General features: G+C 39.3%; 1 long non-coding RNA gene across 1 annotated transcript in view; it reads left to right on the plus strand.

The window, feature by feature from the left end:
* Nucleotides 1–20,826, plus strand: part of LOC124131326 — a 66,235-nt gene extending 45,409 nt beyond the window's left edge. Inside the window, exon 2 of the long non-coding RNA XR_006860641.2 lies at nt 19,351–20,826. This is a non-coding gene — a long non-coding RNA (uncharacterized LOC124131326). The remainder of the gene's footprint in view (nt 1–19,350) is intronic.
* The last annotated feature ends 3,359 nt before the right edge of the window (nt 20,827–24,185 follow it).

Genomic DNA, 24,185 nt, shown 5'->3' on the forward strand with positions numbered 1-24,185 from the left:
CTCATCCATTCAAACTGACTACCTCACCCATTCAAACTAAAGAACTCACCCATTCAAACTAAATACCTCACCCATTCAAACTGAAGAACTCACCCTTTCAAAGTTAGTACCCCGCCCATTCAAACTGAGTACCTCACCCATTCAAACTGAATAACTCACCCATTCAGACTGAGTACCTAATCCATTCAAACTGAGTACTCCGCCCATTCAAAGGGAACGCCTCAACGACATACACTGAAAGCCTCACCCGTTCAAACTGAATACCTCACCAATTCAAACTAAAGGACTCACCAATCCAAACGAAATACGCGCCCATTCAAACTGAAGAACTCACCCTGTTCAAACTGAGTACTGCACCCATTCAAACGGAATACCTCACCCATTCAAACTGATTACCTCACCCATTCAAACTGAATACCACGCCATTCAAACTGAAGAACTCACCCATTGAAACCGAAGAACTCACCCATTCAAACTGAGTACCTCGCCCATTCAAACTGAAGAAGTCAACGATTCAAATTGAGTGCCTCGCTCACTCGAACTTAGTACCTCACCCATTCAAACTGAAGAACTCACCCATTCAAACTGAAGAACTCATCCATTCATACTGAATACCTCGCTCATTCAAACTGAATATCTCACCCATCCAAACTGAGGACCTCACCCATTCAAACTTAATACATCACCCATTCAAACTGAGTACCTCACCCATTCAAACTGAGTACCTCACCAGTTGAAACTATAATCTCACCCATTCAAACTGAGTACCTCATCCATTCAAACTGAAGAACTTACTTTGTAACACTGAAGACCTCACCAAGTCCAAATGAAGACTTCGCATAGTCAATCTGAATGCTTCACCCACCCAAACTGAATATATATCACCCAGCCACACTAAAGACCTCACATAGTTTAAATGAAAACCTCCCCCATCAATCTGAAGGCTTCACCCATCCAAACTGCATACCTCACCATGTCAAAGTTAATACCTCACCCAGTCAAACTGCAGGCCTCATCAAGCCGAACTAAACATCTCATAATCACCCAACAAATTATAATCCTTACCGAGACAAACTGAAAATCCCACGAGGCTTTGCTTAAGTAGAAATCCATCTACTGATATGGTAGACTTTAATGTAAAATCAATGGCTAATGGTCACAGTAAATATACGAACCGAAACAGCTAACCAGTGTATCTCATAGTGTTACTGTCGGATCCCTTTTCATGCTCCCAGCAGTAAGCTGACAACCCTATTGTAGACACCTGCAGTCATTACAGCTGATCTGCATGATACCAGGAGGATTTACGTACACCATATAAGCGGATTTTTTTTCTGATTTATTGTTTACCTAAAATTCTTCGGAAAATGGGGAATTCTGTCTCTTTGGGTTGGACTCCTAAAGAAGAAAATATGACTTTTGTTATAAGACAAAGTATAAATGTCACTATGTTAAGAAAACACATCCCCTGTTTTTGTCTGGGAAACAATGCTTTGAATTAGGAGATTTGAAATAAGTAGCTGAGATTTAGGAAGCCGTCGTAGATTGTTTTGGTGAGCACGTAATATTTAGGCAAAGTGGCTGTATGTTTCATCAATACTATACCCATAACACGTACTAAAAAATTCTTTTTAATTCGGTTTGAACCTACAGCTGAAACTTAGCTTCTTATCAGAACCTGCGTGTCCATTATAAGTAAGTGAGCGCGGATTGTAACAATATTGAAGCCATGTCCCCACTTGAATACCAATAATGGCTGACCCCTACACGGCCCTCAACCCCAAAACCCCAAAACCCCAACCTCTACAAAATTTTAAAACACCAAAATCTGCGAACATCATTCTATAAACCGATTCACGTGGGACGAAATTTGTAATACAGAATACGATGTATATTTCCTATAGAAACCAAGTCGTTGTTATTTTAAGATCAAACTAACAAACAAATTACTATTGTTTTGGCCTAGCGATAGTTTTCAAGTGAGTTTCTCTGTATTGAAGACATAACCCTGTATTGTTTTGACAAGGAAATGCGTGCTGATTTTCATAGACAAATGTCAGTTGTCAATTTCAGAGCGTGCAGCCAAACAGGTAACACATTTCATGTATATATACATCACTGACATTTACAAATGCTATAACAATGTTATGCAAGATGATACTAACCGTATTTACATACACACATGTCCGCATGTCTTCCTATCAAAATAATGATATTGCGGAACATGAGACGACGAGATGATGACTTTATGAATGAGAGTCACGTTTGAATGGAGATGTGTGTCTTGGCGTGATAAGAAATTGGAAAAACGTTCACGTTATTTTACAAACTCGTTTTCACTCGAGTAAAGTAAAACAATGCTTGCATTGTATACAACTTAGGTTAAATCACACGGTTGATACCAGAAACTACAAAGCCATGACTCCACGTAGAAATATCTTCAAATGACCTTGTCTTGAAGAGAAGTCAACATTTATGTGAACATCTCTTGAATCTTAGACATGTAGTCCTTTAGTAAGTGGCCATGTCAAACTTCATTTCGATTTTTATACACGTTGTTATACTTGTAAATAAATTTTGTTACACTACGGGAAAACATTTTGAAATGTCTAAGTCTTTAGCTCTCAGAGTGAACAAACATTTAAATCACGTTTCAGCTCTTATAAAAGACAATTATAAAGCGTCAATGTCATGGGGTATTTATGGGGTATTCAATGTCATGGGGTATTCATTTTTATATCTCTGTCACACCTGGAGTAGGGGTGTAGCCTATTGGTTTGAGCGTTCGATTCCCTAAATGCTGTCAAATTGCTAAAAGCGGCGTAAAACCATGCCCACAACGAATTTGTTTTTAAAATGGAAAAGAAGCAATGCTGTACATCACACGAATCAGTGCCCACATGCATTGATAACACCAAGTGTTCGCGAAAATAACTACAAATCACTACAAATAACGTTAACTAAACGTTGGTGCTTCAATGTCCACAAACATCTTATGCTACACATCGACATAAGAACAGTCAACTCTGGCTAGATTTTGCTAAATATCGGTTAAAGGTGACTTAAGTCATGTAATTGTCCTGTCTTCAACTTAATAACAACCTTACGGTTGGTTATTTGTTGTTTAACGCCACACTCAGCTAAACAACACACAACCATGCTCCATGACAGTGGTCTGTAAATAACCCAGTCTGGACCAGGCAAACCAGTGATTGATATTATGAGCATCGCCCCACGTCGTCATCGAATGACGACACGCAGTCAACCTAGTCAACACGCCTGGCCACCCGATTCATTAAGACGCCTCTAACAAGCATGGTTTACTGAGACATGAGATAGCAGTATCACGTTTTTCCCATGAAGGTATAACACACGTGTTTCGAACCTTAAATTCGTGCAGATGTCCATGTATTGTAACACGGATTTATTCCAAGCGACAACAGTAACCTTTAGCTGTTATAAACATAACACTTGTCATATTTTTAGACAAACATACAAACGTCAAGTAGGTGAAACTACATCGATTTTAACAACATCCTTCTGAACCGTAAACTCTTCAACGCGCAAAAAAACGTCTCATGGTACGAAATCTCCTAGCAGGCTTAAAATGCATATTTTCTTAATGCCTGTCAACACTGAGTGCTTTTAACATATCTTTTGTACCACTTTTTCAAGTGTGAATAACATCGTCTCCTATGCCATGTACATTGCATGTCAATATCACTATGCGCATTGTACCGGCAGGGGTGAAGGTCATGTACATGTCATGCCCAAGCTACTCAAGTGCATGTCGTTTCCAAGTAAACACGGTGGATGTCAATGCTACTAAGTAGCAGAATGAAAATAGATAACAGCTGGGTCACCGCTTTCCCTTACCTTCTTAGCAGCAAATTCCTGGGTTCGAATTTGGTCTGTTCATGATTCTTGATTTGTCAGCACCATATTCGATTTCGTAGGTTTCACAAAGCCAACGTTTACCACTAGACTACGCTTATTCTCTGAACATACAATGCTGACAGAAACACGCAACTACATTTTATTTGAAAAGGAGCCCAATGAGACTGGAGATTCAGAACCAGAACCTGTGAACATTCTAGACTTGCTTCATTTAGAGCTATAGCATTACAGTAAGGGTGTAGGGTGAATATGGTTCAGGGACTGTGAGACAGACGTGTATACGACCTCCATCAAGTCTTTTAGCTATTTCCCCTACGGCATGTTATAACTGAAATGCTGTTAAAGCTTGGTGTTCTTTTACTTCACCAGAGAAGGTAAACTCATACGACTGCCATCACTATTTCGTGAGTGAGTGAGTTGGGTTTAACGCCGCTTTTAACAGTATTCGAGTTATATCAGGGCGTGTCAGCTTAATGTTGGAGGAAATCCCGAAGTGATGCAGGTCTCAGACGTTTACCACTTCGGTGAAACCCACGAGCACGGGTATGGTGCTGACAAACCTAGAAACATAATTGGGGCGAACCGGGATTCGAACCCACAATCATATGTTTCTGGCGTGCCCAAGGGACGCAACTCTGCACAACGAATCGCGGCGCCTTAGACGACTGGGCCACCCGAACCCCCTCACTATTTCGTGAGATCTCCTGAGCGGCGTGATACAACTAATATTCTGTTCAAAAGGCGTTAAACCTAAGTCATTCACTGTTACTTTCTAACTGTAAATGATTTTCATTCTAACATAGTCATGTATGATCCTGATATTAGACATGTACGAGTGTGAGCCTCGGTGTCCGTTGATAGCAGTACATTCACGAATTCGTGTCGATGACTAATGCACGATATGTATCACACATCACTCATCCTGTATACCATCATATACCCATGTATATACGACACAAGCAGGGCTCAAAGAGACGGACACATTTCTATAGGACAGTTAAGTAACAATGTGGGTATTGAAGTATTTTAAGACCACACCGTAACGATTGTGAGTCGATCTTGTACAAGGGTAATATCGACGATTGCTACCATTGGGAGCTCACTGACAGTGAACAGATCGGGCGAGTGTTACCGACGGCAGGTCAGGAATTTTATTCGTGGAAAAAAACTTGTCGTTTTTTCTTAAAACACTTATAACATAAGCATAATACACAATATCAAATAATAAAATATCAGCTTGGGTGTTCCCTGTTTGTTTAGTGTGGTGATTTAAGGCCTATGAATTAATGTTATTGTCAATAACCAACATAGCATATAAAGAACATGCTGTGGCATCGATATTGAATATATTAAACTATATTAACTATGTTATACATTTTATCATTGAACATATGTTTTGTTCTGTAAGTCCGCTAACATATGAGGGGACGGTCGGTTAGCCTAGTGGTTAAAGCGTTCGCTCGTCACGCCGAAGACCCGGGTTCGATTCCCGACATGGGTACAATTTGTGAAGCCAATTTGTGGTGTCCCCCACCGTGATATTGCTGGAATATTGCTAAAAGCGGCGTAAAACCATACTCACTAACATACTAACATATGAGAGTCAAAATGGTAGCATCCGTAATTTAGCCGTATTCATTCTTCTACTCCCAATGCCTAATAGCTTTGATAAGTTCATAAGCTGTCGGGCAAAAGAAAGTACACACCCATGGTTGATAGTGGCTGAAATGAAACAAAAACCAAATAGCTCCTCGATGGTGATGTAGTTGATGTGTGGTATCACAGTTGGGTTGTGGATATTAAGTTTGCAGAGTTTCAGGGACTGCCTCCAGCCTGGGAACGTTTAGATAATGAATGTTATGTTTTGGTCAAATCTAATTTTCAAGTATATCCTTTCATTATCCCGTCAGTGTATTTACATAAACGTTGTTTAATGTAATTCTAGACTAACATTTAGTCTTTGAAATCTTATATTACACAATATCCTTCTTGACTCTAAAATTAAAAAAGATGTCCCTATGCTGATGTGGAATAGAGCTAGCTTGAGCTGGCTAGACTTGCTTTTGTATGCATTTCTAGATATAATTTTTTTCATAAAATAAATATATTCCACGGTCATGGTGCAGGACTAATGTATCAAACTATCAGAGTTTCACCCCTTTCATACCACGGTAGTTTTATCTCATCATTGTCTGTTTGGTTCTTTATTTTATTGCAATGTTAACGAGTCTCGATGCATGCCCCTTAACAAATATTCAAAAGAGACGACTAGAAACGTCAGTTTGGTTTATGTCATGTACATACCAGACCAATACAGGTATTCCATGTGTCGTGTTTGTTCGGAACATTTGGCATTAACTATTTACATACCTGACATGTACATTTCACATTACCCCACGTCACGACATTATCTTGTTTGTGCGAATCATTGTATATTTCATATGTAAACATTACATACCAGGTGCATGTTTGAGACCCTCACAATGCATCGAAGTAATAAGAAGGATACTAAAATATTATACAATAACGTTTTTGTGCTTGTAACGATTTATGATGCAAATATTCATGCAATTTCATGAATAGTCTTTTGATCACGTGAATATGAATGTAGATAGATATATGTAGTTATTTGAAAGCATATACAACTGCAACTACTTTAACAAAAGTCTTGTTTATATCAATGTAACATGCTAAGATATATTCATTCTTCATGTATAGAACTTACAATAAATAAACCGTAGACTATCGAAAAAAGGAGCCGCTATCATATAACAGAACCTAGACTGAAGAGATGTGTTTATGCATTTCGGCGATGGCCCCCCACGAAGATGAAATCATCAAGTGTCCCGACCAAACCACGTGTATCCATTCATATCGCAAAACAGATAATAAATTTCACTGTCTCGTCTAATACACTGGGCGGCTGGAAGGGTGTATTACATAATCCCTTGAAGTGAAAGCCGACACCACACAGGTGTTGAAATTAATTACCTGTCATTGCAAGTTTGAAAGAAATTGACATGACTACGAGGTTTATGATTCGCGTGTCAAATGCTAGTATTATTGACTGTTATTTTCACTCTTTGGGAGAGTAAGCTATCCGTACGCAACGCGATACTCCTCTTATCTGCAGGCGACCACACTGGCATGGATTCAGCAAAATTTATTACTTGTATTCCAATGACAAGTAAACGCTCTATAAAATGACGGGCAAAAGAGAGTATACACTTGAAAATTGGAGTTGTGCAAAACATTACAAACGGTATCAAAACTAGGCTGAAATCAGTCGCCTAAACACTTAAGGTCCCAAACACATCTATGATACCTGTCTCATATACATCACCATCGAAAAACCATTTCTTGTTTGTTTTAATTTTTAGCCATCATCAAACAGTGTATACTTTCTTTTTCCCGGCAGTTTAAACTAGTTTTGATGGTGCAAGGAAATACTCGGCTAAATGTCGATATTCGCTATATTGGGTGGAAGTTTTATCGTAAATGCTGTATTTATCTGCATGCTTTATCTGACATCAGGGCAGTGATTGGGAAAAACATTGGAATATTTAACAAAAATCATAGTGTTGAACGTATCGAAAAAGTGAGTGAGCATGGTTTAACGCCACATCCAGCAATATTCCATGCAGCAGTATCACGGCTTTCAAACGAGATGGAGTCCGCCACCGAGCACACCAGGTAACACAGGGGGCGGTGGGTGGTGATGTAAGGGTCACTGTGGGTTTGAGTTTGGATTCACCTATGTCACAGGAGTCCGCCACCGAGCACACCAGGTAAAACAGGGGGCGGTGGGGTAACCTCGTGTGTAAAAGCGTTCGCTCGTCAAATGAAGACCAGGGTTCGATTCCCCAGCCCATTTCTGGTGTCCCCCGCTGAAATATTGCTGGCATATTGCTAAAAGCGGCGTAAAACCATACTCACTCACTAGGTAAAGTGAGTGAGTGGATTTTTAGGTCGCAGTCTATACATGATCAAGTCTGGATCAGACAAACCAACACTGAATTGATAACGACGCCATCTGGGAATGGTGACACACAATCAGTCAGAGCATACTTTCTCCTCTTCCTATTTTAGACGCTAGCCATGAGGTATTTAGGATCTCTGCTGCCCTGGAACAGCCACGGCCGAAATCGTAAAATGATGTTATGAGGGATTGCTAGAAAGGGCAAGGTCACTAGCCCAGAGCAATCTGATATGTCTGCATGCCAGAACAAGGGCATTGTTACTAATCACTACTGTGCTAGATCATATGGCTTCTTGTCATAATGCGATCATATTGTACCAGACAAACGAAGATGGTATAATTACTGGGCAGGAAAAGGTTGTATGGTTTCTTGAGGAAGACGGAGTAAGGATATATGGATGGTTAGTAGACGGAGTAAGGATATATGGATGGTTAGTAGACGGAATAAGGATATATGGATGGTTAGTAGACGGAGTAAGGATATATGGATGGTTAGTAGACGGAGTAAGGATATATGTTGATGTCATGTGGTTCATAGACATGGTAATATCATATGGTTGGTTGGTAGACATGGTGATGTCATATGTTGATAGACATGGGAATGCCATGTGTTAATAGACATGGTAATGGCATATGTTGATAGACATGGTAGTGCCATGTGTTGATAGACATGGTAATGCCATATGTTGATAGACGTGTCAATATCATATGGTTGGGGGACATGGTTATGTCATATGTTGATAGACATGGTAATGTCATATGGTGAACAGACGTGGTAATGACATGTTGATAGACATGGTAATGTCATGTGATGATAGACATGGTAATGCCATATGTTGATTGACGTGGTAATGTCATATGTTGATAGACGTCGCAATGTCATATGTTGATTGACGTGGTAATGTCATATGTTGATAGACGTCGCAATGTCATATGTTGATAGACGTCGAAATGTCATATGTTGATAGACGTGGTAATGCCATATATGTTGATAGACGTCGCAATGTCATATGTTGATTGACGTGGTAATGTCATATGTTGATAGACGTCGCAATGTCATATGTTGATAGACGTCGCAATGTCATATGTTGATAGATGTGGTAATGCCATATGTTGATAGACGTCGCAATGTCATATGTTGATAGACGTGGTAATGCCATATGTTGATTGACGTGGTAATGTCATATGTTGATAGACGTGGTAATGCCATATGTTGATAGACATGGTAATGTCATATGTTGATAGACGTGGTAATGCCATATGTTGATAGACGTGGTAATGCCATATGTTGATTGACGTGGTAATGTCATATGTTGATTGACGTGGTAATGTCATATGTTGATTGACGTGGTAATGCCATATGTTGATTGACGTGGTAATGTCATATGTTGATAGACATGGTAATGTCATATGTTGATAGACGTGGTAATGTCATATGTTGATTGACGTGGTAATGTCATATGTTGATTGACGTGGTAATGCCATATGTTGATTGACGTGGTAATGCCATATGTTGATTGACGTGGTAATGCCATATGTTGATAGACATGGTAATGTCATATGTTGATAGACGTGGTAATGCCATATGTTGATAGACGTGGTAATGCCATATGTTGATTGACGTGGTAATGTCATATGTTGATTGACTAGTAATGTCATATGTTGATTGACGTGGTAATGCCATATGTTGATTGACGTGGTAATGTCATATGTTGATAGACGTGGTAATGCCATATGTTGATAGACGTGGTAATGCCATATGTTGATAGACGTGGTAATGCCATATGTTGATTGACGTGGTAATGTCATATGTTGATAGACGTGGTAATGCCATATGTTGATAGACGTGGTAATGCCATATGTTGATTGACGTGGTAATGTCATATGTTGATAGACGTCGCAATGTCATATGTTGATAGACGTCGCAATGTCATATGTTGATAGATGTGGTAATGCCATATGTTGATAGACGTCGCAATGTCATATGTTGAGAGACGTGGTAATGTCATATGTTGATAGACGTCGCAATGTCATATGTTGATAGACGTGGTAATGTCATATGTTGAGAGACGTGGTAATGTCATATGTTGATTGACGTGGTAATGTCATATGTTGAGAGACGTGGTAATGTCATATGTTGAGAGACGTGGTAATGTCATATGTTGATAGACGTGGTAATGTCATATGTTGATAGACGTCGCAATGTCATATGTTGAGAGACGTGGTAATGTCATATCTTGATTGACGTGGTAATGTCATATGTTGATAGACATGGTAATGTCATATGTTGATAGACATGGTAATGCCATATGTTGAGAGACGTGGTAATGTCATATGGTTTGGAGACAATGGTAATTTCATATGGTTGGGAGACATGGTAATGTCATATGGTTGACAGCTGGTTGTAATGACATATGGTTGACAGACATGGTAATGTAATATGGTTGATAGACATAGTAATGTCGTGTGGCAGGAACTGCTGCTATGACGATCGCGGAGGCGGAATGGGGTTATGTCAAAACTCCTGATAAATCCTCAAACCCGTTGGGTGTTTTTGAAAAATATTTTGGTCCTGAAAATACTGACAAGAATAATATTGCTTCAGTTTTACCAATGTTTTTGTATCAAATTCTTTTATTAAAAACAAGTGTTCGACTCCTTTCAGATAAGAAGGTGTATGTTTTCAAGAATTGAACGAAAAACTATTCTGTTTCTGACAAACGTCCCAGGCCCCCCTGAGAACATTGGATGGTGGGTCTCGACTTTGACGGGTTCCAAACAGAAGTCTTGTAGTGGAGCCACCCTCTCCCACTTCTCTTTTAATACCATAGTCACGTCACGTCAGATTTGTCACTAAACTCAAGTAAATATGTAAAGTTATGGTGATACTGAAACTGAGGGAAGATAACTCTCTGTGTCGATGACAGGAACCTGCATGATTAAATGTGTATGATAACAATATTTCAAATTGAAATCAACTAGAAATTCCGAGAGAATAACACAATGACAGCTATTTTTCGTTATTTTTTCAAATTTGGAAATGTCCCTGTCAAGACATTTCAATCATACATGTATGACGCTATGATATTAATATTCATATATTCATCCACATAAAAAAATATTTTTAAACCAGTAATCAAGACTAAACCACTACAAAACGCAGCTTTGATCAGGGTAAATATATAATGATCCACTAAAATTGAATTGAAATTCTTTCAGATTCAATCCATCATGTCCCCGCAAAGTGATTTGACGATAAAAATAGACGTCATCAAATACAACTCAACAGCTTGACACACTAATGTTACAAAGCGCTATCTTCTCCATATTACAATCCAGTGTTTCATAGGCTATTAAAATCATTTCCCTATATTTACACAAATTTGGTAAAATATAAACCTCTTAACGCAGTTGTTCAAGAACCCCCATGGGGACCAACAGAAGTGCCATATCAAGAGCATATGAAAAGAATTATGCAACGCGAAACGACACCCTATTTAGACAGTTTTAACCTAGTGTTTTTATGCCTAATTACTTCTCCTAAATAGGCCGTGCAAAATCAATTTCCGTTTTCTGGGTGGCGGACAAAGAAAGAGACAAATAGCGGGTATGGTTTATTTCTCAAATCAATACGCCATACTTTAAAAGGCGTCAGATTAGGTAAAGTGTTTGGTTGGGGAAGTCGTTATGTAATTTGAATAGGCGTACAATGTGTTTGTATTTTGCAATGATATTCATTACGTGTGGAGACTGGACTATTTGGGCGATCAGGTAACTGCAAATAATCTCCTCGATGTGGGGTCCGCCAAAACGCTCAATTGTATTCTCATGATGAATCAGTTAGCAGAAAGACAACCAGAAATTGATAGTTAGCCGTAATCCACCGAGCTATCCCGTTGCTTGAATTATGTGGCTACGATTGCCGCAATGTTAAGAACAATATTAACTGTCATTCGGAGATGTGTGCGCGGCAGGACAGATGTTAAGTATTATTTGCATGGCTCGGAAACAAAACTATTTGATCACTGCCGCTATTTTAACACACAACACTTTAAACCTAAATACAAAGATTCTTTAACTTACGGATTATTATTAAAGTTTTTAACTAGTTAAACATGTTATCATCTCAACAGTAAATGTTTCGGTCTGGATACACTATTTCTTTCATTTACAAGTCTATTTTATCTCATTCAAATTCAGTTGTTCTTCTTCATGAATTTAAAATAGCTATAAAATGTTTTCATTCTCAAATTATTCAACAAAACGAAATATATGTTCCATCAAAAGTAATCCCTTTTCCTTTACACGTTGACACTTTTTATCTGAATGAATTCAAACAGATAATATTCAGGAAGTTGTTAACTATGGTCCCTTCGTTATAAGTTGACACTTACAAGCCTTAAAGTTAATGAAGATTCTTTTGTTTCACGTGATTTTCAGGAAAGGATGTGTTAGAATGCTGCTGAATCTCACTTAAAATGGCTGACTCAGCTTGTCAGCTTATTGTTTTATGATCCCGAAATGAACTCGTAAATTCTCAAATACAAAATACATGTTATATCTAGTAGTAGTTCAGTAGCTTATTCAGTGCTAATGTCGGCCATATGTCCGGGTTACATATTGAGAGGTTCAGTGAGAAAGCTTATTATAATGAAGATTGTCTCACTTAAACAGTTTTCTATAACATGGCCGACAAAAAAGTATACTCTGTAAAATTGGATTTTAAATTCAAATACGACCCCCCGCTTTACTGGTTAAAGCGTTCGCTTGTCACGCCGAAGACCCAGGGTCGATTCCCCACATGGGTACAACGTGTGAAGCCCATTTCTGGTTTCCTCCGCCGTGATATTGCTGGAATATTGCTAATAGCGGCGTACTCACTCACTCACTCACTCACTCACTCACTCACTCACTCCTTGAGACGTCATGTGCACGTTACATGTTGTGAGATACTCATCGATATGGTTCATGTAAAATCGCCAATGATACGCTTACCAAATACATTCACCATTGAATTTTCTTGTTTGTCACCATCAAACAAAGATGTATACTTTCTTTTTCCATGTAGTTTATATAAACTGGTAAATGTTTTATGATAGTTACATAAGCATATTGAATTTGGCGACTGTTGGATATTCATAAAAAATGTATAATGTTCACTTCTATTCAAAACCAATCAAATCCGCGCAATCGTAGACACGTTTGTTGTGTCTCATGGTGTTCAAATATACGTCCCCACTATCGCGACTGCGACGCAAGCAACTTGCTTTCCGGTCGCTATCGAGGGGGCATTACATTGTTTGATATGCAATTCTTAGAAGTTGACGGATGGCAAAGTAGACACGATTTATGGATAACAACTTCTTTATTTTACTGTAAGGCGACGTTTCGGTGAAGGTCCTTATACTGGCTGAATAATGAAACATGGTACAGAATATATGTAGTAGGTGGAGGATTAACAGTAACAACAATTGCATACATGAGAGAGTTTAACATGAGTAGGTTTAATATGAAGAACAGAAGGATAACAGTGCAACAACATGATGGATTGAAATCGCATGGGGAAGTCAATCAAACAGGATTGAGTATTCATTGCTGGGGTGATTATTGCTTAATGAATTCGTAGTAGGCGGATGGGATGAAATAGCCTTGATCTCTGTTAATTGATGGCTTGTGGCGACGAATGTGGACTGCTTCTGTTAGTTTTCTTTTAGTGAAGTCATGGAGGTTGTTGGAGAGGATTGGGACGTTTTGCCATTTGATGTTGTAATTGGGGCTGTTGCTGATATGTTTGCGACAAAGCGTCATATATATGGTTATCTTTCTTGTAACTAAGTCCTACTCAGCTACCTGTTGTGAAGAAGCATCATGTATATGGTTAGCTACCTTGTAACTAAGTCCTACTCAGCTACCTGTTGTGACGAAGCATCTTGGATATGGTAAGCTACCTTGTAACTAAGTCCTACTCAGCTACCTGTTGTGACGAAGCATCATGTATATGGTTAGATACCGTGTAACTAAGTCCTACTCAGCTACTTGTTGTGACGAAGCATCATGTATATGGTTAGCTACCTTGTAACTAAGTCCTACTCAGCTACCTGTTGTGACGAAGCATCATGTATATGGTTAGCTACCTTGTAACTAAGTCCTACTCAGCTACCTGTTGTGACGAAGCATCTTGGATATGGTTAGCTACCTTGTAACTAAGTCCTACTCAGCTACCTGTTGTGACGAAGCATCATGTATATGGTTAGATACCGTGTAACTAAGTCCTACTCAGCTACTTGTTGTGACGAAGCATCATGTATATGGTTAGCTACCTTGTAACTAAGTCCTACTCAGCTACCTGTTGTGACGAAGCATCATGTATATGGTTAGCTACCTTGTAACTAAGTCCTACTTAGCACCTCGTTGCGACGACGTGGCATGTATAAGGTGATCTTTACCGTAAAAACAACTACCACCAGGTTGTGTCGTATTGTAGTGTGAACAATCCATCAGGGAAGCTACTATCAGAAACCATGTACCGATATATGGTCTCTGCTACTATACATGACTCCCCCAATCATTTTGATACACTTTTGGGTCATGCATTTACACAATTACACATGATCCGATCAAATCCAGGATATGTAAAAAAATGTTTTAAAAATTCAAACTTTCCATACATTAGTAGACAGGTTCAGGTGCAGTGTCGAGTGTCTGAAGCTTGTCAGGTGAGCTATAGAGCCTCTGACACTAGACATATTCCCATAGTCCTTGGCCTCGTGGGTTCAGCATCCAAGCCTTATTAAATTGTCACTCTGCCATTGTCGCCATAAAATGGTTTTAACCACACATAAAATGTGTCAAAACTTCGCAGAAATATTTATTCGTCCTCCAAGGGACAAAGCATGTTTTACCTTTCCCACACAGTCACTGCTGCAAACACAGATATAGCACCGTGAAACATGATCCAGATCAAAACTGGTCTCCTGAGTTGTCTGCGTATCAATCGGGCTATCCTCCCTTTGTGACAAAAGCTTTTAGAAGCATTTATTTGCTGCAGATTTGTGAATTTTTCATAAATATTCCAAACAGTTAGGCGTGTTTTGCGTTGTTAGATGGATAGAGCTGTAGAAAAAATGTGCAAATTGTCAGCTTTTTACCTTTAAATTGTAACTTTGTGAGCAGTTTTTGTGTGATTGCCACGGGGCGTCATATTGACATTTCATACGATATCTGGGTTTAGCAAGAAGAGGTTGTTATTGTAGGGTGGTGTTAACTCTCCAGACACACAGGCACATCTAGGATTTCACATTTAGAATGTGTGCCTTCAGTAATATGTCACATCGGGTTTCATTGCATAATGACGTTAGTCACCATTTGTTAAGTTACCTTGTTTCATAGGGATCGGTTTTATCAATATGTTGCTTGCTTGAACCATTAATTGCGTGATTCAGAACTTTCATTATAAGGCCCTTGGGGGCACATTACATGATGAACTTAGAAACATAGACACAACAGACGAGACATGCCAGATGCGTTACATGGCGTTTTCGATAGGGTTGCGGGGTAGCCAAGGCGTTTCTGCGGGGGCTCGCGCCGGTTGTCCGCGTTCGTGTTACCCAAATGGGTGCAAGGTGTGAAGCACATTCACCGCCTCTCTCGCCAAGTAATATACATATCAATACTACAACTTACTTACTCACATTTCGTTTAACAGTCTTTGCATTTGAGCAGTTCATGTGGTTGTGCGCACAACGTCAATCCGGAAGGCACCAGTATCAATAAAATACATTCAGTCTGGATTAACGAATCCTTTAATGTACTATATATAAAAATATACCGAACCGCAAAAGAAACGTCACCCCAAGTAACATTGCATGAAAAGTTGTCATTTAAATATGTGGGTAATTTTTGTTAAAGTTTCTAAAATTTAACATTACCTTGTCCGAAAAATGACATTTGATGATAAAAAAACCCAATGCAGATGACAATATAACCCATCGCCCAAATGCATCACGGCAACGGTCATGGTAACCCGATGCACGTGAGTTCCGTGCAAATTGAAAAGCACATGCGTTCCCCCATTTCTTGCCCTATAAAAATCCACCAAGATCGGATAACATTCATTCGTTATTGAATTGATACCGCACGCCAAGATTGACAAGAAATCAGCGACACCAAGCCCTTGGATGATTGCAAGCTGGACAAACCGCCCGGCAAGTAGCCAATGCATTTCAAGTCCACGTAAAGACCATATACAGGCTCCAGCAACAGTACCAGATCACCAACACTACAGATGGCCGACCACGTAGTGGAAGACCAAGGGTCACCACCCGACGTCAGGATCGTCAGATTGTGCGACAGCATCTTCAAGATCTCTTTGTTACTGCTGCGGACACTGCTCGACAGACCATGGGGACACACCAGCGACACATACGTGCGGACACCGTGCGTCGACGATTGACGAGCAGACACATCCACTGTCACAGGCCACACCGAGGACCCATTCTGACACCACGTCATCGCCTGGACCGTCTTCAGTGGGCAACACAGCACCAGCATGGAGAACGTTATTCGGACGCTTGTGTTGTTGAGAGAGACTCGTGGGGTGGTCCGAGCATCATTGTGTGGGGTGGAATTGGTCTTGCACAGAGGGTCGGCCCTGTGGTCTTCCAGAACATCAGTCCAGAGAGAGGCAATGGTGTCACAACAGCTCGGTACATTGATCAAGTCTTGAGACCACACGCCATACCTCATTTGGCACGTCGCCGCAACCACGAGTATCAGCATCGTAACGCCCGTGCCCACACTACGAGAGCAACGAGAGACTTCCTCCAGCAGAATGGTATCAGAACCATGCAGTGGTCTGCCCTCAGTTCCGATTTAAATCCCAATTAGCACATGTGGGACGAGATTCAAAGACGGCTGAATGACGTCCGACCAAGACCGACAACTGCAGCTGAACTGCGTCAGGCGTTCCTCAGAGTGTGGGCTCAAGTGCCTGTAGCCTTCATCAACCGCCTCATCCATTCCATGTATCGACGTTGCACGGCAGTCATCAATGCACATGGCAGACACACGAGATACTGACTTGTGATGTCATTTTCTCAGAGACTAGTGTTGTGTTTCACTTTAGGAACATTTTACACTTTAATTTCAACCTTGATGATCAGTTTTGCCAAGTTTCATCTTTTTAATATGTCTCAAAGTGTGTTTACAGTGTTTGGACAAATAAGGTTTCTCATATATCTATCCATGGTGACGTTTCTTTTGCGGTTCAGTATATATTCTAACAGAGCGTCCTGAAAGCAGGGATTCCGGAATAACATGGTAGTTTGGATTACCGAGGTGCTAGTGTATGCATATTATAGCCTTCGGTTACAATGAAAGTACCATGTATGTTTCTAAAGGATACAGCTATGTATTTTATCTTCAGTTGTGCAGGGAATTTCGAAAATTAGTGATTGAGTTCCGCTTTTGACAATATTTTAGTTCTATCACGGCGTATCAGCGTGACGTGGGGCAAGCCCAAGCGATGCAAATCTTTCAGCTTAGACATTGACCACTGTTAAAACAAGCGAACGCAGGTAAGGTGGTGACACACCTAACGTCATAGTCAAGGTGATTCTGGGATTCGAACCCACCATTTGCTAAATAATAAAGTGGGAATATACACCTTTGCAGAATTGGATAGATCGTAACACCGTTATAGCAAATATCCCATTCAAACAGCGAAAGCGGCACGTGAATAAGGTTTATTTGCATCTTAGTTATGTCTATTATTTGCATCTTGGTAATGTCTATTAGTTTCAAAGGCTGAAACAAAAATACAGCTAAGGCGGATGTAGAGGTTCCATATATGGTCTTGTTGAAGGTGATTTCCTCCAAAATGACACGTTTGATCGCACAACAACCCTGACCAGCAAGCTTCTATTCACGGTCATGGCCGGCTGCAAACGGTCTCGGCAAAGCAACCTATTCTTCACCTTTTAAACCCTTAGACATCCTCCTATCCACAATTAAACAATGACCATTTATGTACTTTCCTTCGTTAAACAATTAAAAGATACTCCTCTTTCTTTTAACAACGGTTCTGTGACAAAGGTAATTTATATCACTATTGAGTTCACCATTCTGTGAGAAGACGATGCGCAAAACATGATTTTTCTTTTATTGTGCTTTAATTGCGGAACTTTCATTTATTTTGTTGTGAGACTTTTCTGTGTTTAACATATTCTCTGATCTATGTATAAAAAGATAAAGCATCGATCGTACTCACTTCGCTCGTTTTTGTGGTATCCTTATCATAACTTGCCGAAATGACGGTGACAATAGTTTTCGAATTATCATGGAATGTTAATGTTTCTCTGAAGATGAATAGGTGATTTCTGAGGAAGAAGTACAAGTGAACTCCTACATAGTTTAGTTTACTTTCTCCAAATCAAAATATCCTGTTGCAGTCTTGAAATAGCACGACAACGATGAAGCGACATGTCATAGACTCTGTGCATCCATGCTACTTGTGGCGTGATACATTACACTATACACATGGCTGAGTGTTTTGTTACCTGGACTGACTGCTGGCATACATTATGCAAAGATCTACTGCAGATGCATGCAGTTGTTGTGATTATTATTTTTCATGATATATGCACTTCAAGATAAAATAGTTGACAATGCGTCATTTCGTTGTTCAACTTCACACCTTTTCTTCCAAATATACATTAGTTCGGATTCATTTGCTGTAGAAATAAAATTGAAACCTTTATATTTAAATTGAGGGCAATGTATATGACATTTCCTGAAAATAGCTTAAAACGAACCAACAGAGTTTTGATTTGTGCTTGCATTTAGAGGGAAGTTTGAAGTTGTGTCAGGCCTTACTTACTTACTTACGTAAATCCATTTAGATTGATTATTTGGGGCTCATTTTAGCGATTTTTTCTCTCTCGATCATGTCGAGAGTAAAGAAAAGGCAAAAAAAAAAGGCCAGTTGTCAACAATCTGATAATTTTCTTTCCAATATGTGAAAGATCCCTTAGTATACATCGTACATGGTTGTTAACCTTCTAGCGTCTAACAGGCAGCTTGGGTTGTATACTCCCCAGGGTGTTGAGAATGGTTCTTGAGTGCAAATTGATCCAGAGATCGGTGTAATAATAGCCCTTTGAGCATGCCCCAGAGTGGTGTGGAAATATGCGCAATATAAATAGCCTATTATTACTGGGGTATTGGGGGGCAGGGGTGGCCTATGATCGTTGGTTCGAATCCCGGTTCACCCATTAAGTTTCTTGGTTTGTCAGCACCATACCCGTGCTCGTGAGTTTCACCAAATTGGTAAACGTGTGACACCTGCATCACTTTGCGCTTTCCTCCCACGCCAAGCTGACACGTGGTATAACTGGTATAGTGATCAAAGCGGCGTTAAAGCCAACTCACTCACTCTTGGCTGTTTAATTTTGAGGTGGTATTTATTTTTGTTTCAGGTCCAGCATGTGTGGATATCTGTGTCAATGAAGACCGGGGATGCTTGTCGTGCGACGGAAAAGAACTCCCTCCAGAGTTGCTTGTGACAATTAAATCCATTCGTGGTTTGTATCGACCATTGATTTATTTCTGTTTTGTTCCTGTTTGTTCCTGTTTGGTTCCAGTTTGGTTCCTGAATCAGACTAAACACGAAGTTGTAGTTGCAAACGGGCCAGGGGTATTTATCGTCATAGAATGGATATATTATACCCTGAAACATCAAGAATGAACAAATGACAACTAGATATATTTTCAGTGGAAGCGCAGTAACTCAAGCTCATATCAGTTGACACTCAGAAAAAAATCCGTTAATGCGGCCGATACCGTATAAATCGTCCCGATTAACAATTTTCGGATGAAAACCCATTTGTAGGAAAGGAGTAACGTCATGTTGTATACATGTAAGCTTTCGAACAGTGAAGCGATCGGTGGCCTGTCCGAATTAACAGGATCCGGTATAACGACGTTGCTAGATACACGTAGTCCCGACAATTTATCCATTTATTATTACTGCACATGACACGGAGTCGGTTGAGTCGATATATGGCTGTGACGATGTGCTTCCTCATCTCGACATTTGTTCGCAGGAACTCCGTTATTTCTGACGGTAACGTTGCCAGATATATTATCCGGATTCATACATTTACGGATTATCGTAGAATGGACGCATTAATTTCTTATGGACAGTTATGAATGCTTGGAGTCCAAATTAGCAGGGTTCATTGTAGAAAAATGAACCTCCTTTAAACGAATTATCCATTGTCACTCTTTGTAAGCTTGATTACTTAGTTGGGTTTTTTTTATTATTGATTTAAATAAGTTATTTTGTTATCGAATCATGATAATGATAGTGATAATAATATATATACTCTGAAAAAAGAAACGCACAAGTGATTTTAGGTGTAGATTTAATATATCATATTATAAGTAATCAACAGATGGTAATCGATTGTTCACAATTGGCACACATCATTGTGGGACACATATGGGACACACTGAACAGTAGATTTTTAAGGTGAAGAACATCTGTTCTCAACGTCTTGTATGGCCATCATTAGAGTCCAAAACTAACCAGCAGCATCGTCCCATGGAAGCAGTCAGATCCCGAATTGTGGCCTGGGGAATGTTTACCATCTCAGCTCTCAGTGTTTGTGCCAACTGTCGGAGTTTCTGTTGTTTTTCCTTCTTTTCACCAGATTTCTGCAGTACATCATTACTTCTACACAAATCAATTTCAATCCATGCAGAAATGATCAATTCGTTTTTGGTATTATTTTGTATGTATGTCGACAACAACGTAGCCATTTTACTACTTTTGCGTTTCTTTTTTTAAAGAGTATTTTTTATTTCAATGCACTCAAGTTAACGAGCTGTCACCATATCTCACAGATTAAATGTGTATCAATGACATCTTTATAAAAATCCTGAAATACTCACTTTGTTTTATGTTTCATTTCGACACACTTTCAAACAACCCCAATTCAGTCAGAATTCCTTCACTGTGTTGAAAAAAAGAGGTTCGTTGTATCTGTAAATTGAATCTTACACGGAAACAGAAACATGTCTGATAGATAGCTGCATATTTCCTTCCGCACAGATGCAAAAAGGAATTTGATCATTCCACATTAGCTGAGTTGAAGGACCGTCAAAGATTGACGTCAGTACCATGTTCTTTGGCATTCTATAGTCGTATTCACGCCTCGAGGAGAAGGTCATCCGTATTTGATGTGTTTCTCATGTCCATCATCGGCTTCAGAGGCAGCATGCGGGTGGAAGAAACTAAGTATTAAAAATACAATTGGTTGCGAATACAACCGTTACGTGTAATATATGACCATATGTGCAAAAATGGTTCACATTATCAATCTTGATCTCAAGTGTTATGAGGGAGTTGATCTGGTATTAACGCCGCTCTGCGCAGTATTTCAGTTAGATCACAGTGTGTCAGCTTATTGTGGGAGGAAATCCCGTAGTCATATATTTTGGTGAAATCCACAGGCACGGATGCACAAAAACCAAGGGTGATAATCGGGGCAAGTCTTTCAGGTATTTCTTGCAGCCTGACTCTTCAACCCTCCACACCATTCCCAAACCCCCAAACCCGACCATCCAACCACCAACACAAGTCAGAAGAGCTGGTATTTCCCAACTGTGGCAAAAGAAAACTTTTGGTGACAGAAATTATGTCGATTTGTGTGTATTTATTCGACTTTAGACCCTCACAATAAATGCATACGTTTGTGTCAATTTGGTTTCAAAGGTTATCATTTTTTATTCTGCTTTTGAATTTTGTTAGCAAATACACATGTTTTCATGCGTTTTACGAATCAAATATCTTCCATTCCAATATAGAATTACCAAAAATTAAAATTGAGAACAGCGCATATAATTTCAGCTTGAAAATAACAATCCATTATTTCTAAAACAAGATGTAATATCTTACGAATACGGTTTCTGTTGACGTCTTGTAGACACTAGTCATTGTTACCATGGATTTATCACCCACTATATGTCCAAACAACCAGTTCTAGAACCATAAACCTACCTAATCAACTTTTATGCCTCGCGAACAGAGAAACCATAGAGGAGAGTGGGCACCCTTGTCACAGACCTATCACCATGGGCAAACACAAAACCAGAAATTAAGTATCCGAAATATTCCCAGTTTCAATTATCCTCATGTCTGCATGATATCCAATGCACATCAAATATAGCGTAAGACTGTCAAAGATTCATTATAAGTCTATCTGTGCCATAACCATATGTTCATTATACCTCAACAATGGCTTTTTACAATCGCACAGTGTCTCAATCATACGGCAGGCTTCGTCTACCTTCTTATGACGCCATAAATAAATGTCATACCAAATACTGTTCATACGTCTATCAGCTGTGGTTGTATATTTCTGACTTCTCGGAAATTAATTGGTTTACTATGACACCGAGTTTAGAATTGTCTTCGTCTGGATGATATATATCCCCTTTGATGGTTCATGCGAAAATGACAATGGCCTATCGAATGCAGGCTGTGCTTGGTATTATATTCCAAGAGCTGCATCCTCATACATCCTCAGGTGTTTCTGCCATGGCAAAATTAGGTTTCTCGTTTCAAAGTAGGTATCGTTCGAGAATTAAATATTATGATATTAGAATTTCGATTTATTTTAGATATATGTCAGACTTTGTTCCTTGTGGAATCCCTAATTCGATAAATTGTGAACGTATTGGTTGAATGGGTTGAATATGTTGAATGGGTAACTGACAGACAAAAGAAATAGGAACTCTTGGTATCACAGATTCTGAACTATAATCCTTTGAAATGAAGAATCTTAAGTCAATCAATAATATAATGATAACGGTTATTTGAACATATTGTCTGATTGTTTTCTTATCCTGAAATAGACCCAAGTGTTGAAAGTGCCTCATGGATAAATGTGTGGGTATATGAAGGACTTTCAAGTCCATGAAATAGAAAAGCATGCATAATTTAGCAGTCATTGGCGCCGTGGTCCCCTTGGGATAGCAGCGCTGGAACTGTTGTGAGCAGTTAGTCATTTGTTATATGTTGCATCATCTCTCACATAATTCCTGAATTCAAACTATAAAAGAAATAAGTTTCTAAATAATATTCCAGTTTCAATCATCGTTATCGTTTTGACAGGTTTTAATTTAGATGGTGATAGTTTTGTCATGCTATGTCATCGGCAGGATGATGAATATCAGGATGGTGTCTTCATAGGTTGATGAGTATCTGAATGGTTTCGTGTAACATCATCAGCAGGTTGATGAGTGTCTTAATGGTTTCGTGTAACATATCAGCAGGTTGATGAATGTCTGAATGGTTTCCTGTAACATCATCAGCAGGTTGATGAGTGTCTTAATGGTTTCGAGTAACATCATCAGCAGGTTGATCAATGTCTAAATGGTTTCCTGTAACATCATCAGCAGGTTGATGAATGTCTTAATGGTTTCGTGTAACATCATCAGTAGGTTGATGAATGTCGTAATGGTTTCCTGTAACATCATCAGCAGGTTGATGAATGTCTTAATGGTTTCGTGTAACAATAGCAGCAGGTTGATGAATGTCTGAATGGTTTCCTGTAACATCATCAGCAGGTTGATGAATGTCTTAATGGTTTCGTGTAACATCATCAGCAGGTTGATGAATGTCTGAATGGTTTCCTGTAACATCATCAGCAGGTTGATGAATGTCTTAATGGTTTCGTGTAACATCATCAGCAGGTTGATGAATGTCTTAATGGTTTCCTGTAACATCATCAGCAGGTTGATGAATGTCTTTATGGTTTCGTGTACAACATCAGCAGGTTGATGAATGTCTTAATGGTTTCGTGTAACATCATCTGCAGGTTGATGAGTGTCTTAATGGTTTCGTGTAACATATCAGGAGATTTCTGGATGTCTTAATGGTTTCGTGTAACATATCAGCAGGTTGATGAGTGTCTTAATGGTTTCGTGTAACATCATCAGTACGTTCATGTATGTCTTAATGGTTTCGTGTAACATCAGAAGAAGATTGCTGAGTGTCTTAATGGTTTTGTGTAACATCATCAGAACGTTGATGAGTGTCTACATGGTTTCGTGTAACATATCAGCAGGTTGATTGATGTCATAATGGTTTCGTGTATCATCATCTGCAGATTGATGATTGTCTTAATGGTTTCGTGTAACATATCAGCAGGTTGATGAATGTCTTAATAGTTTCGTGTAACAATATCAGCAGGTTGATGAATGTCTTAATGGTTTTGTGTAACATATCAGCAGGTTGATGAGTGTC

The sequence above is a fragment of the Haliotis rufescens genome, unplaced genomic scaffold, assembly GCF_023055435.1.
Source record: "Haliotis rufescens isolate VD_foot unplaced genomic scaffold, xgHalRufe1.0.p SCAF_1, whole genome shotgun sequence".
NCBI lineage: Eukaryota > Metazoa > Mollusca > Gastropoda > Lepetellida > Haliotidae > Haliotis > Haliotis rufescens.